Genomic DNA, 15,620 nt, shown 5'->3' with positions numbered 1-15,620 from the left:
CAACCTGGATGCTCTCTGAGCCCCTTTATTTTGTTTTGTTCTGTTTTGTTTTGTTTTGTTTTATGGATGCTTCAGTATAAAGGAATGATTGATTAAATCATTGACCACTGCTTGTTAAACTGAATCTCCAGCCCCTCCCCCTTCCCTGGAGGGTAGGAGTGGGGAGTGGGCTGAAACTGAATGTTTCAGTCCTCTAACCACATGGTCAGTTCTGACAACCAGCCTCAGTCCTTGGGTGCTTTCCAAAAGTCACCCCATTAACATAGCAAAAAATAACTTTATTATTCTCAACACTTAGGAAATTCGTAGGGTTTTGGGAGTGGCGAGCCAGGAACCTTGGACAAAAACCAAATAAATATATACAAGAAATATATTTTGGTCATCTGAATGACCAAATGTACATTTTTTTTTCTTATAAATCACAATATCACAGCATTAAATATTAAAGTGCATGTGTTAGTGTAGGGTTTGCAAATAGAAAAGTAAGAAAATCATGCTTTAGATTAATAAGAAAAATACTGAAATTATTTTTCAATATTTTTAATTTGAATTAAATTAAAATTCAATTTAATTGAATTTTAATTGATTTTTAATTTTAGAAATTAAAAATCCTTGAGTCAAACTGTCTGAGTGGTTCTGTTCCACTTTGAGCTCCTTTGTCAGTTGGTACCACTTAAAAGATAATAAACAATGAATAATTTTAGAACTGAATATGTTCCAGGCACTAGAGATAGATGCTACTTGAGTAGGTGACTGACATCAAACAGTAAGAAGTGTAATAATGAATTATATAGTGGTAACAGGGGTGTTACAAAGGGAAGAGGGATCATATCTGCAGGGGGGAATTAAAGAAATATTCACAAAGGAAAAGTCATTTTAGTAAGGTCTGGTAGAATGAATATGGCACTGCCTGGTGTTCAAGATTGGAGAGTATCCAAGGACTCACAGATGCAAAACCTGTAAATGTGAGAATTTGGTAGTCTTTGTGGTTCAGTGTGTGTGTGTGTGTGTGTGTGTGTGTGTGTGTGTGTGTGAAGCTTATCTACCATGCAGCCAGTGCACAGCCATGTGGGCAGCAAATTAGGGAAATACCTCTCTCTTTACAAAAGGACTTTTACTTTATCCTGTCAAAGACAGGGACTGGCTAAAGAATTTCGAGTCAAGAAGTAACAATGTGGCTGTGCTTTGGAAAATTGATTGAAGTGGTTTGAAATTGAAAGCAGAAAAGCCAATTAAGAGTTTATTGTAATGGCTTAAAAGGAAGAAAATGAGAATGAAGATGTAGTAACGGAGAAAGACACAGCCCTTAGAAAGGAGAAGCGAAGGGCTAGAATGACTGACGGCAAATGGAAGTTGGCGGGAGGACGGTGATCTGAACCTGGTAGATAGATTCAGAGTAGGACAACACAAAGAATGCAAGAACAGTAATTTTGTTGAAGAGGAGTTCTTTTTTTTTTTTTTTTTGAGATTTTATTTATTTATTTGAGAGAGGGTAAGAGAGAGAGAGAGAGCATGCAGGAGCAGGGGGTGGAGCAGAGGGACAAGGAGAAGCCGACTCTCCCCAGAGCATAAAGCCTGATACGGGGCTCCATCAGGGTCTCTGGGATCATGACCTGAGCCCAAGGCAGACACTCAACCGACTGAGCCACGCTGGTGCCCTGAGGAGTTCACTTTTTAATACATTAAGGTGAAAGAATCTATGGAGGTGTTTGGAACCTGCAACAAAATACTTTGTGAATGAATGAAGGATTGTTCAGTGCACCTATGTTGCTGTGCTTGGAACCCATGTCCAAAATGCATTGTTTGAGAGTACGTCCTAACTTTCGGTGATGTCATTTCCATTCATGTGTTCTTTAGTAAATTCATTCATCAGATATTTGTAGGTTTTACTAGGTAGTAGACACATGAATGCATCATTAAAGACCATAGTCCAGCCTTCCAATCTTTTAATTTAGCAGGGACTACTGTAGAAGTATATTAACAATCAGAGTATTGTGTGGTAAGTACAGACTGACTGAATTAAAAAATAGCAGTTGATTGTTAAATTTGCATTTGTGCAATTATTGGGACAAACACTTAGATAATTATTACATAGCTGTCTTTCTAGCCATGGTTTTCGTGTGTACATCATTAGAATATTTGCTAGAAAAATTAATGATTTTAAACATAATTTTCCTAAGGTCTTTATTTTTGTGATATTAATAAGCCTTTCATATTGAACATTTTATTGTGCTCCACGTTTTATATTTAAATATTTTCTGTTGTTTGTATTCTATAATGAAAACTATAATAATGTATTTATACTTTAAATCAAAAATTATCTCAGAAATGGAGATTCCACATGTGAGGGTATATGACTTTGTGCCTAGCAGAGATGCATATCCACACTCTTATTTTCTATGATTTTTACTTTCCTTTCTAGTTCCTTTATGTATGCTAGCTAATGTTCTGGTTATGTCCAACACACTTGTTCTTCCATACTTCATTATGAAGTCTTTGAAAGAAGAAACCAAATTTAGGATGTCTTTCTGTTCTCATCGATTCCAATTATTACTAATCATTAACACAATAAGCATTTATTGAGTACCCAAAATATGGCATTCAGGAGATGCTGAGATACATAAAATATGCCTTAAGTGCATTACAGAAACTCAGAAGAGGTGACATTTATAGTAACGAGAAAATATGAGCAGGAAATTGCTCAAAAATGCCTATAAAAAGTGGGTAATGATATTATAGGTAGAGAGAATAAATTTAAAGATTCGTAGGCTTTAAATGATAAGTATGTTGGAGGCAGTAGATGGTTCTGTGTGGCCGGAGAGCTGCACACAGAAGAAAGTCATGTAGGCTAAAAAAGGTAGACTATGTCAGATTGTGAAAGATTTGTTGTGTCTTAGCAAGAAATTTAAGGGATTTTTTGGAATTTGTTTCTTTGTTAAACACTGAGAGATGCCAATTATTTTAATCAGGAGAGTGATATGGACACACAATTTTAAAGGGTGCCTCTTTTCATAAGACAGGATGGACGGGGTCCCCGGGTGGCTCAGTTGATTAAGCCTCTGACTTCAGCTCAGATCATGATCCTGGGGTCTTGGGATCGACCCCCATGTGGAGTCAAGTCAAGTCAAGCAGCCTTGCGTTTCGCTGGGCTCCCTCAGGAGGAGTCTGCTTCTGTCTCTGTCCCTTCCCTGCTCCTGAACCCTCTCTCATACATGCACTCCCTCTCTCTGAAATAAATAAAGTCTTAAAAAAAAAAAAATGAACTGAAGAGAACAGATGCTGAATGTGTTAGCACATAGTTATTTTAGTGCTAAATAGAGTTATTAAACTCTGTTCATGTGTGTGTTGTGTGTGTGCACATGTTTGTGTGTGATTTCTAAAAAAAAATGCACATTGAAAAAAAATGCACATTGAATATGTATGTTTTTTAGGGAGGCATAAAGATACAGAACTTTTTTTTTTTTTTAAGATTTTATTTATTTATTTGACAGAGAGATCACAAGTAGGCAGAGAGGCAGGCAGAGAGAGAGGAAGGGAAGCAGGCTCCCCGCTGAGCAAAGAACCCTATGCTGGGCTTGATCCCAGGAAGCCTGGACCATGACCAGAGCCAAAAGCAGAGGCTTTAACCCACTGAGCCACCCAGGCGCCCCAGAAAACTTGTTAGTATTTCAAAGTAGAATCGACCATTTGAAAATAGCACCCTAGGCTTGGAGATTAACATCGAGGCAGTCATGTTGACATGTGCTTCCATGTGTGGTCGACCTTTGGTCATAAAGAATCCCAGTACTCACAGTAGGAAAAGAAAGCTGACATCAACAAGAAGGCATGAGAGTAATAGTTCAATTACCAGTGAAATTGGGAACCCTGGTTTTCAAAGTTTTTCTTAATTGTACAAATTGATTTCTTTAAAGACACGAGTTTGATAAATAACATGGTTGGGCTCACATAGAAACTTACAAATGAAAGTGTCTCTGGGCACGTTCTACTTTCTTAAGTTACTATATTATTAAACTATCATTTGTATATAAATTTAAATATTTATATTGAGTTTACATATGTATATTTTTATATGACTGTCAATGGATACGTTAAATGTGTAATCCTTTGATTGGGAAAGATGACTCAGAACACTTGTGTGCTGATGAGGCCTACTCTTCTTTTGAGCTGCCTGAGCAGAGCACTCTGATAAATTGAACATAACCTTTTTAGTGTAGCTCAATGATAATTGTTTCATTACTTTATGACAAAGTAGAATAGAAAAATGATATTTGTTTTATACTTTGATCCTGGACATCTGGCCAAAACGAAAACAAAAACAAAACAAAAAATAGAAAGAAAGAAAAAGTAGAAATTTCTGTCTTAACTCCAAAAAATTCAAAAGGAAAAGGGATTACATATAATATTTGGATTAATCTGCTTCTTAAAGTGACTCATTCAATTACAACAATATGCATAAATGTGCATACACATCCATGTATATATATATATAGATATGGAAGTAAAATAAAAAATAATTGATAGTCTATTATGGTAGACTTTATTTGGTCTCCAAACTGGAGAATTAGACCTCTTTGAGGAAGTTGTACAAGATAATGATCATCAGAATAGAGAACAGAGATTCGGTATTTAATTTTTTGTTCAATATTTATTCAGTTTGTTCTTTCACATGCTTTGCAAATATGTAGAGAGCTTATTTGTTTATTTTCTCTCTTGCTCACAAGAATGTGAACTGCAAGAAAGCAGTGACATGGTTTACCTGGATTATACCTTGTACTACTAACTATGCCTACACAGCAATAGGCCTTCAATAAACATTGATCAGTGGGTGAGTGCCAATTTCTGAACTGTGTGTTAGGTATATGGTTCTGACCAAAACAAGTGTAGCCTACTCTATTAACATCCAGCTGAGAGGGTGGTGGAGCTAGGATAAAAAAATTAAATACTTGGTCAATAAATATTTAATGATAATTGTGTGGGACAATAGGAAGAAAAAAGGACTTTTTTTTTGAGATGTGAAAGTGTTACTCTTTTTTGATAATAAAACTTCCACATTGCCATAAAATATGCAGTCTACAAGGCTCGCCAAATTACTTAAATTTAGGCTCAAAAGTTAAGGAAAATGTAGTTTAAGAACTTCTGGAAGTGTTTATTCTAGAATTCAGGGTGTGAATTTGCATATAGTTACTAATGGTCTTTTGTTAGCATAAAAGGCCTTTAGAGATTACAGGTAGTATTTTTTTTTCATTTTATTTTATTTTATTTCTTTTCAGTGTTCCAAAATTCATTGTTGATGCACCACACCCAACGCTCCATGCAATATGTGCCCTCCTTAATATTCACCACCAGACTCACCCAACCCCTAGCTCCCCTCCCCTCCAAAACCCTCAGTTTTGTTTCTCAGAATCCACAGTGTCTTATGATTTGTTTCCCGCTCCGATTTCCCCCAACTCACTTAAAGGAGCTGCATTAAACCTTTAAGATGCAGATGTCCCAACATGAGTTTTCAGACACAGCTCTAGGAGGAAACCTTAGTGATTACTAAATTCAGAATATGTTTGTAAAAGTTTTCATCTCCCCATTTATTTAAAATGCTTCTTCTACAAACTAGTTAATGTTTAGAATTCTCTCTCTCCTCTTGCATCAAGAGTTACTTTCCTAAAACTAAATGGGATTCACTGTTTCAATACTACAGACAAAATTTTGTTTGCTAGAATCAATCCCAATTGCGGCAACTAAAGAAATTTATAAGTTAATAAAATTATAGGAAATAATAAATTCTTTTTTTTTTTAAGATTATTTATTTATTTATTTGTCAGAGAGAGAGAGAAAGTGAGCACAGGCAGACTGAATGGCAGGCAGAGGGAGAAGCAGGCTTCCTGCTGAGCAAGGAGCCCGAAGTGGGACTTGAACCCAGGATGCTGGGATCACGACCCAATCCGAAGGCAGCCGCTTAACCAACTGAGCCACCCAGGGGTCCCGGGAAATAATAAATTCTAATATGAGGCACATAATATACTTTTTGACACCTTTGTAGCCTTTGCTGTATTTACTCAACCCTGTTTCATCATGAAGGAGTGGGATGATACGCAAACTCAGGTTTTTGAAAGAAGTATACAGAGATAATCACTCTCCCTACAGAAGGAGACTTCTTTTAGAAAGTTAAAAACATAACTTCTTTAAAAAAAAACAGAAAACAAAAAAAAAACAACCTTGCCCCAGATCATTTGAAAGTTTGGGGAATTTATTTTTAATTAAGTTATATGTAAAACTTTGTGAAAATATCTATTCCATAATCTGATTACCTTCCCACTGAGTCCTTTCTGTTTTAGTGCAGTTTGAAATCATGCCACAGGGCGTGTGTCACTGCAACTACTATGGTCTATAACACATACCTACCAAGACATATATTTTGATTTCACTCAGTTACTTCCTATAATTATTCCAGCTACTACAGCCATTGGAATTTATTTGTATTTTATGATGTGATGTCATGGCGTTCCCAACTGGTCTTGGTGGTGCATCTTTCAGTGGTTCAGTCTCTGTTGATGGACCTTCCACTGCTTACTTATACAGCTTTTGTGAGGCGTTATAAAAGGACTTCCTAAGTACTTAGATAGCCAAATTCATTATTAGTTTTTTACTCAGTGGTCAATAATACTTACTGAATATTTACTTATTGCTATACTGTCTTACCTCGTTTAATCTTTAAACCACACTATTGGGTAGATACTAGTATCATTCTCACATTATAAGTGAGGAACTTGGTGGTTATGAAGTAATTTGACAATAGCCATTTAGCTGGTAAATAGGAAGACTGGGAAGCAAACCAGGATTGTCTGTTTCAAACATAAGCATGCTTAAGCTTGTGCTATGAATAGATGGATATGTTGAATTACAGCTTCAGGAGGAGACAATTTATCTTAAATAATAAATGAGTGAATAAGTGAGTGAATTAGTACATAAAATGTCTCTCAACCCTAAAGAAAGGCAGGAATATTATCAAGAAATGGGGGAAATTTCTAATCTATAGGTTGCTTATCTTTGATATTCACATTTTGGTTCTTAGCTTCAAAATAGGAAAATAACAAGTTTATGTATGAGAAGCATAGGCATATTAACAGCCCTTTCATTTCCCTCAAGTATTAGGAGTCTAAAAACACATTCAAGGGCCATATGGGTGACTCAATCCGTTAAGCCTCCAACTCTTGATTTTAATTCAGGTCAGGATCTCAGGGTTCTGAGATGGAGCCCTACATTGGGTTCCATGATTCTCTCTATCTCCTTTTGCCCCTCATGCCCCTGCTCGCTCAAAAAAATAAAAATAAATAAACAAAAAATATACATTCAAATTTGTTTTTGTGGTATGCTCTTTATCATATAAATTATGTGAATTAATAGATGATTTATCAATAAGTATATGTTTGATATTTGTGAAACTCAGCTTTCAGTACTTTTTAACATTTTTTTTTTATCTCACTAAAGTCATCTGGGAAATGCCATAAAAATATCTCACTATAAATTATTCAATTGGTTACTTATTTGCCCTGTCTTAATTCAGTTATGAATCCCCTTAACCTAGCTAATGGACAGCTACTGTAATCTACTGTCATGGAAATAAAATAATATTATGTGGTAAGAAGAAACTACAAGATAATGAAAATATAACTAACTTATTATGTATTTATACCCATGCATACTTTCTGATTCAGAACCTTAATGTGAATTTTCCTTGCCATTTCAAAATTCAGTTACATCTCCCAAGAGTTTATTCTGTTGTTTTTGTGAAAATACAAAATTTAATGAATTTAAAGGAGATCTCTTTTGCTTTCCCCTATAGAAAATGGAAGATTTTTGGCAAATAAAAGGAGGACACATATCTTTTTTCTGATCATTTTGTATTTTCTTATCTTGCACTCCTGTTTTCTCAAGTCCTTTTTGACAATGAATGAGCTATATTCTGAGTTCTGGCATTTGCAGTGATTTGATTAAAAACTTCTACACTGTCCTTAAACAGGCCACTCTAGATGTCAAATAACCAATTCTTTGTTGGCAATGAAGGAAGTTCTTCCTGCTTTTATCCATACAATGGGGAGTTTTACAGAGTTGGATGAATTTCTGATTTTATTTTTATTTTTATTTATTTATTTATTTAAAGATTTTATTTATTTATTTGACAAACAGATCGTAAGTAGGCAGAGAGGCAGGCAGAGAGAGAGAAGGGAAGAAGCAGGCTCCCTGCTAAGCAGAGAGCCCCATGCCTGGCTGGATCCTAGGACCCTGGGATCATGACCTGAGCCAAAGGCAAAGGCTTTAAACCACTGAGCCACCCAGGCGCCCCAGAATTTCTGATTTTAGAAAAATGTGGCAAATTCTTGCTGATTATGCTGCAAATTCATCCAGGCTCCATGTTGTTTATTCATGATTTAAATGCAGCATATACTACGATGTACTTTACATCTATTGATTTTTTGGTGGAATGCTCCATTAATTTCACCATTTAGAAGTATTTTTTTTATTTGTTCCTTTGTTTTGCTGTAAATAAAACAAGATCTATACAGGGAGTATATTGATGGCACTCTAGAACATAGACTGGCTGGGAACCCAGCTGCCCATTCATTAGTATGGGAAACTTGGGCAAGTTGCTTATACTTTTTAATGTGTTGGTTTCTTCCTCTATAAAATTAGGATCATGAAATACCTACTCTAGATGGATGTTTTAAGGGCAAAATGAGTCTTTATTTTAAATACTTAGAAAAGTGCCTTGCACATTAAAAAAAAAATCAGTAAGCATTAGCTAACATTACTATTTTTAATATACCGTTTTTTCTTTTTATCAAACTCAAACACGAAGCTGATGAAATAAGCAAAAGGCACAAGAAACTATGCTTATGTGCTCATATCAAACTGATGGATGAGTTCCATTTTAGAATGTGAAAAATGATAGAACAATCATGCAGGTGCAGAGAAATTAATATATGTAGATATTTGGGTATTTCATTATTTTTATGCTACTGTTTCTAAATAAAGCAGGATGCTTTCAACACCTCAGAAAGGATTTTTAAAATGGATTATAGACTATCAATGTTGTTAACTATGTAAAATCTACATACAAATGTAACTGAAATTGAACTGAGAAATGAAACAGGTTTGATGTGAAGATAAAAATAACAAGAAAATTAAGTTAAAAATAACCTTAAAATATTGCATTGCATGACTTTTGTTCTTCATCTTTTTTTTAAGATCTCAGAACAGTGTCATTTTCCTGCATTTTGGCTTTTTACACTATTGAAGTTTAATAGCCAGGATAGCTTGAAACATTTAAGAAAACAACATTTTAAGATTTAAATTTTAATCATATCTTATTGAACTTCCTCACATTTATTAGTAGAAATAAATAGTAACATTAATGCAATTAATATTATTTTAATTCTCATTTAGTCATTTTATGATTGTAACTTATAATGAAAAAGGATCAAGGTAAGGCCCTTTTCATCTTTATCCTTTAAGAAATATTCTGTTTTTAATGGTTCTAAACTTTTGGTAGTTTTCAAAATTACTTTTTTCCTTGGCCTGGGGTACTGGGTGTGTTTTTCCTAAGGAAGAAAGAGAGAAAGAAAAAGAAAGAGACAGAGAAGAAGGAAGGAGAGGAAAGGAAAGGAAGAAAAGAAGTTGAGAGAGAGGGAGAAGGTAGTGTGTAGTTAGGAAAGGGATTAGAAAGGCATTTTGGTAGCATTTATCATGTTAGCAGAAACAATCAGATCAGTGTTTTTGCTTTGTTTTAGCTTTCATAACACCACAAGTAACTGAAGAAATTAACAATGAGTATAACAGATTACCTATGCTTATAATTTATCTTCTAACACAGCATGTAAGTATTTGTCATGCTAAAAGAAAAAGGCCACCATAATAAATTGTCTTGTAGCTCTTCTGAAGTAAGTGAAAAAAATCTGAAGAATTCTCTAAAGTCACCATGAAGCTTTGGCTGCACATTGAAGTGCAATATTCTGTGTCCCAAGAGTTGAATATTCAGATGACTGCACCACCCAGGGACCCCTAAGTTTTTGTTGTTGTTTTCTTTTTAAGTAAAATCTTTGCCCAAAATTGGTGGGGCTTGAACTCACAACAAGAGTCATGTGCTCTACTGACTGAGCCAGCCAGGCACCCCAGTTCTAAGATTTCAAAATACCCTAATTTTACCCCTTTCTCTCTAGCCATAGCCTCCCTCCTTTTTCATTTGTCCTTTTAATTAGCAATAATCGTGCCTCGGATAAACCTCATTGGCTACGATACTGCAATTTCACTTGTGTCCCATCCTTCTGCTCTGCTTTCATTTTTTTTTTTTTCTTTTTAAATCCCATTAATCACCTCCTCTATGGAAGCAGGGATCTTGTGAAGACCTCCTTCTATGTGCTCATTTTACCTTTTTGTTCTTTCTGTTGTTTTAACATTTTGTATATCAACCCCCCTCCACCTGCAGTGCCACTGAACTTAAGTTGATATTACTGATTATCTCCAATGTCTACAGCAGTAGTATCAGTAGAATGTAAAATAAGCAAGTGAACATCAGAAGCCACTCTTTATCCTCCATCAAATTAAAACAATAATAAAACAGTCACACCTTAAAATACCATAGAAATGCAAATAGCCACTTATGGGATCATCTTTCAAATGTTTCTAACTTGAAGCCAATGATCAGCTCCTTTTGTGGCATAGGAAAGCTTATATTTAGGATTGTCAAGTGTAAGTCATTAAGCAATAAGCCACATATATTTTGTTTGTGCTTATAAATCAATGATAACATTTGTGAAACAGGATTGAGGGTACTAATTATGTCAAGTAAGAAAAAGTAGGTAGATCTGGCTGACATTAGTTGGAAGGTTCTTTATTAAATGTAAGAAACCCAAATACAGTTAGCTTTTCATTTAATCAAGTCGTGTTTCCAGTATAAATGAATGGCTATTGAAGTCTTTATATCCCGTACTTTTCTTAAATGCTTCGCTGAATGTTTAATACTCTGGCATCCCAGTTTGGAGCTTCTTTTAAAGGAGTCTTTCATAAAACTTGGGACAGAAACCTGCTCTAGATGACCACATGAAGAGCTGTACAAAAGAGAAACAGATTATAAAAGCTCACTGTTACTTGGTTGCTTAAAATTTCTCTCTTCCTCTTTCTTAAAAAAAAAAAAAATGGCATTAATCAATGGCCTACTTTAGTTTCTAGAGCCTAAATGGTTGAAAATTTTACATAAAGGCTCATACAAAATCATTTTATTAAGTGAAAAGGGAACTAGACAATCTTTCGAAATTAAGCAAAGAAAAATTTAGCCAAGATAATAAAGACAGCTTTTTAACACATTCAGAATTACTTTACTTCACATACTATTTTAAAATATGTAAATCAATACGCTCACCCAGAGTTGCTGTGAATAGTCTTCAGTGTTTTGGCTACCTTCTAGAATCAGTCTTTATGATAAGCATTCCCTACAGTGTCCTCTGTCCATTGGAAGTGCATGGGGCTGGAGGAAGGGAGACCTGGGTCCTACCCTGTTTGAACCACTTCTGTATATTAATTCTGATGTGTTAAGACAGTTGACGCTCAGCAGGATTACATTATCTGGAAAGGAAATTCATAATTTGTTCGGTGACTTTTTCATTAGTTTATTGCAAGAAATAAATGAAACATTATCTGTTTCTAAAAAAAGAGATTGCAACTACAGATTAATTGATGTAATTGTATTCAAATGAAACTTTACTACTTGGCTGGGTCCCATCAAGGTTTAGTTTCTTTCTACACCTGCAGATGGCTATTGTCAATCGCCAGAAGAAATGGATGATAAAACATAGACAGATTCTTAGAAATTCTGCCCCATTTGTTGAAAAGCAACCCAAGTCTTAATGAAACCAACAGACAGTTTCCAAGAAAGTGTTTTAGGACCTTTGCCATATGGCACAGTTTGAAGGGTAAGAAAAATACAAGAAAAAAATTTGTGGGAAGAATCTAAGTATTATTTTTTTTTCCAAAATATAGTCCACTGATGATATAAATTCTGACTCTCTGAAATTTAACTGATTATATTACAATTATTCTTTTGTTTTAATCAACACAGATATTTCAACTAACCAATTCCATCTATAATAACAATGATACTGGATTCAGTAGAATTAGCTATTTACATTAATAAAAATACATTATTGTTGCCAAACTACTACTTCATTTCATGCATCTCCAGACAATCTCTGAGGGCCATTTTCCAAAACACTTTCCAAAACATCTTTTGGCACTTTAGATCTTAACAACTTGTGAGTAAGTTTAAAAATGTTTATTTTAAAATGCCATGTAAATATAATCATTTTTTAGTTTATGTAAATGAATTATAATCAGAATTTTGTCTGCTGCAGTGTAGTGGTGGGAGAAACTAGGTTCTTGAGATAATACACTTTTTTAACATTTGAAGTCATTTTTATTTTGTTTTCTGTTACAATGTATAGCTCTTTAAAAGGAACGTGGATTAACCTAAGTTTAGAAGAAGAAACAGGGGGTTTCATATCTTATGAGCATCAAAAGAGGTAAAAGAGCATGGCAGTTTAGCCTAAAGAATAATATATTCAAGCATCAAAATAGAAATTTTGAAGTATTTGAACAGATGCCATTTTGAAGAAACATAGGTCAACTAGTGTCCTTACAGAGAGATGATAATTGTTCCTGACTTGGAGGATGCATTTTCAGGAGTAAAAATTACCTTTTGAGAGCATGTAAACCAGCCATTCAACGACAGTCGATAAAACCATATTTTCCATACCTAGCGTTTATGCTAAGGGTCTTGGCCCCATAATTATTGTGTAAGGGTATTCCACTCTGGAAACTTGTCCTCGGATAGGGACAAGAGTATGTGTCTCACTTCATCTTAAAATTCGCACAGGTACTTGGGTCACCAGTAGCTTTAATTTATTTGCATCACCCCCAGGACCCAACATGGTAAAATATCATGAGTCTTCCTGGTATGTAAGTTCTTTAGGCATAAGATGTTAATCGGTGCTGCAGTAAGTAAAGAAAAACTAGATTCTCCCTCTACCCTAACTCTGTCCTCCAGAATAGAATAACGTTTTGGTTTAGGAATCTATTTTCCAAGGTGGATGTGACAATCACCAGAGGTGGACTGTGCCAAGTTTCTGTCAGGTGACACTCTTCCTCCACTGAGAAGGTCAAGGCTGAGGGAGTAGAATTAGTTTTAAGAAGTAATCCAAGAGGACAACAGTGTTGCTGTTACTCTGCCAAGAGAACAGTCGATAAAAAGGTGCAAAATGCAACAAAACCTTTAACTCAGAGAAGCAAAGCCGTACTCCAAGGAAGCATCATCAGCGTCACCAGCAGCAGCAACAGCAGCAGCCACCACCACCACAGGACCCGCAAATGGACAACAAGCCAGCAGCCAAAATGAACACTTGACTATTAATCTGAAGAATTTTAGGAAACCAGGAGAGAAGACCTTCACCGGACACAACCAGCAATTTGTGGGCAGTCCTCCTCCTGACCTCACTGAGGATGAGAACAGGAAACTCTTTGAGAAATATGGGATGGCAAGTGGAGTCTTCATTCCTAAGGAGAAGGGCTTTGGCTCTATCCGCTGGCAAACATGAACACTAGGGGAGATCTCGCACGCAGAGCTGGACAATGTGCCGCTCCATGGAAAGCGGCTGAGTGTGTGCTCTGCCTGCCACAGCGCACCCAGTGCAGTCCGAAACCTTCCTTGGTGTGTTTCCGACGAACTGCTGGAGGAAGCCTTCTCCATGTTTGGCCAGGTGGAAAAGGCTGTCGTTACTGTGGATGATCAAGAAAGGCCCCCAGGGGAAGGAACTTGAATTCTCAGGGAAGCCAGCTGCTCGGAAAGCTCTGGACAGGTGCAGCGAAGGCTCCTTCCTGCTGACCGTATTTACTCAGCCTGTGACTGTGGAGCCCATGGACCGACCAGCTGGATGATGAAGACGGACTTCCCGAGAAGCTGGTGATAAAGAGTGAGCCGTTTCACACGGAGTGAGAGCAGCCACCCAACTCTGCACAGCCTGGCTCCTCGGAGTATGAGTATGCGACGTGCTGGAAGGCACTCACTGAGACGGAGAAGCAGCAGCAGGACCAAGCGGACCGCAGCATCAAGGGACTTGTGAGAAGCTGGAGACGGAGGCTGCCCACCGTGACACCAGCTCATGCTCATGAGACAGGATTTGATGTAGCATCAAGAACTTTGGGGGATGGAAGTGCTGCACAACCAAGAAAGGCAAAAACGGAAGCAACTGGAGCTTAGATGGGAGGAGGAGCGCAGGCGCTGTGAGGAGGAGATGCGGCGGCAACAGCAAGAAATGAGGCAGCTACAGTGGGAAGGATCCAAGGGAACGTGCCCTGATGCAAGAGAACAGGAGATACAGATGGGCCGGGTGGCAATGGGAGGTGCTGTGGGCATCAACAACAGAGTCACTGTGCCCCTGCTCCAGTGCCAGCTGGCACAGCTCCTCCAGGACCTGTCACCATTATGCCAGATGGAACCTGGCGATTGACCCCACCAACAACTGAACGCTTTGGCCCACCTGCTACAATGGAAGAAATTGGGGCAATTAGTGGAACCCCGCCTCACCCCCACCCTGCGTTCAACCATGCAGCTCCTGGAGCTGAATTTGCTCCAGACGAACATCTCTGATACTAACAAAAATCTCCATGTCTAGTTTTTCATAAACCCTTAAAAGAAGGACCCTAGCCTAGACTGAATTCTGCCATGGAAAAGTGTTAGAGGTTTCTCCCAATAGTTGGGTCTTCCTTGCCTGCACTACTCTGAGGGAGTTTGGGGGAGGCTGAGGGTGAGGGAGGGGCGGTATTTAACAAATCAGTTCTGTGTGGTTTATCATTTAGCAAGTTGATTCTGTGTGGTACATTCCTGAAGTCTCCCTTGATTGTTGAGGGCCTGGGGGTGTGGGTGGGGAGGAACTATGGCAAAATGGATCCAGTTAGAGCTCCCATTAATCTTGATCATTCCATTCTTTACTCATCCTGTTGTATTTGCTTTCTTGTTCTTATACCCTGGAAACCCAGAGACACTGCCGCATACACCACAAAACCAAACCTCCCCCAGTGACCTTCGTCTCGTTGTTCCATTCACTCACAGGTGGGAATTCAGGCAAATGTCCACAGAGGTCACAGACAAGATACATATGGTTCTATTATATCCCATGTATTACCCCTTATGTCCTAAGGAAGACATTTTCTCTTAGAGATTTTCATTTGGAGTGTACCTTTAAAAAAATCTCATATTAAGTTGCCTCCAACTTTTTTCTTGGGTAAGGACAACCCAGGAATGGCCCTTTTGTGTCTGTGATGTTGCTGTTCACAGGTTTCTTGATAGACCTAGTACAATCTTGGGAGCAAGGTTACTATGTGCTGAAGGTTGGACAGTTGCTCTTACCCTTGCCTATCCTAGGTAGTTATGTTGTGCATTTTTTTTCCCCCCACTGGTGTACCATGTTTGATTTGTCCCTGATGTCTTTGGAGTTTTTCTGAGAAATGTAGCAGTAATGCAGTAAACTTATTAAAATACATTTTAAGCCTTAAAAAAGGGGGGGGGGTGGTGAGTGATC

The 15,620-nt window shown here is 37.2% G+C and overlaps 1 protein-coding gene and 1 pseudogene across 1 annotated transcript in view; both read left to right on the top strand.

Moving 5' to 3' along the window:
* The window catches only part of KCND2 (potassium voltage-gated channel subfamily D member 2), a 489,988-nt gene that overhangs the window by 56,898 nt on the left and 417,470 nt on the right, over positions 1 to 15,620 (top strand). The gene's annotated exons all lie outside the window — the stretch shown is intronic.
* Positions 6,491 to 14,735, top strand: LOC116569494 (annotated as a pseudogene).

The sequence above is a fragment of the Mustela erminea genome, chromosome 11 (assembly GCF_009829155.1).
Source record: "Mustela erminea isolate mMusErm1 chromosome 11, mMusErm1.Pri, whole genome shotgun sequence".
Taxonomy (NCBI): Eukaryota; Metazoa; Chordata; class Mammalia; order Carnivora; family Mustelidae; genus Mustela; species Mustela erminea.
The sequence above is the reverse complement of the archived record's forward strand: the minus strand, read 5'-3'. Positions and strand labels throughout refer to the sequence as shown.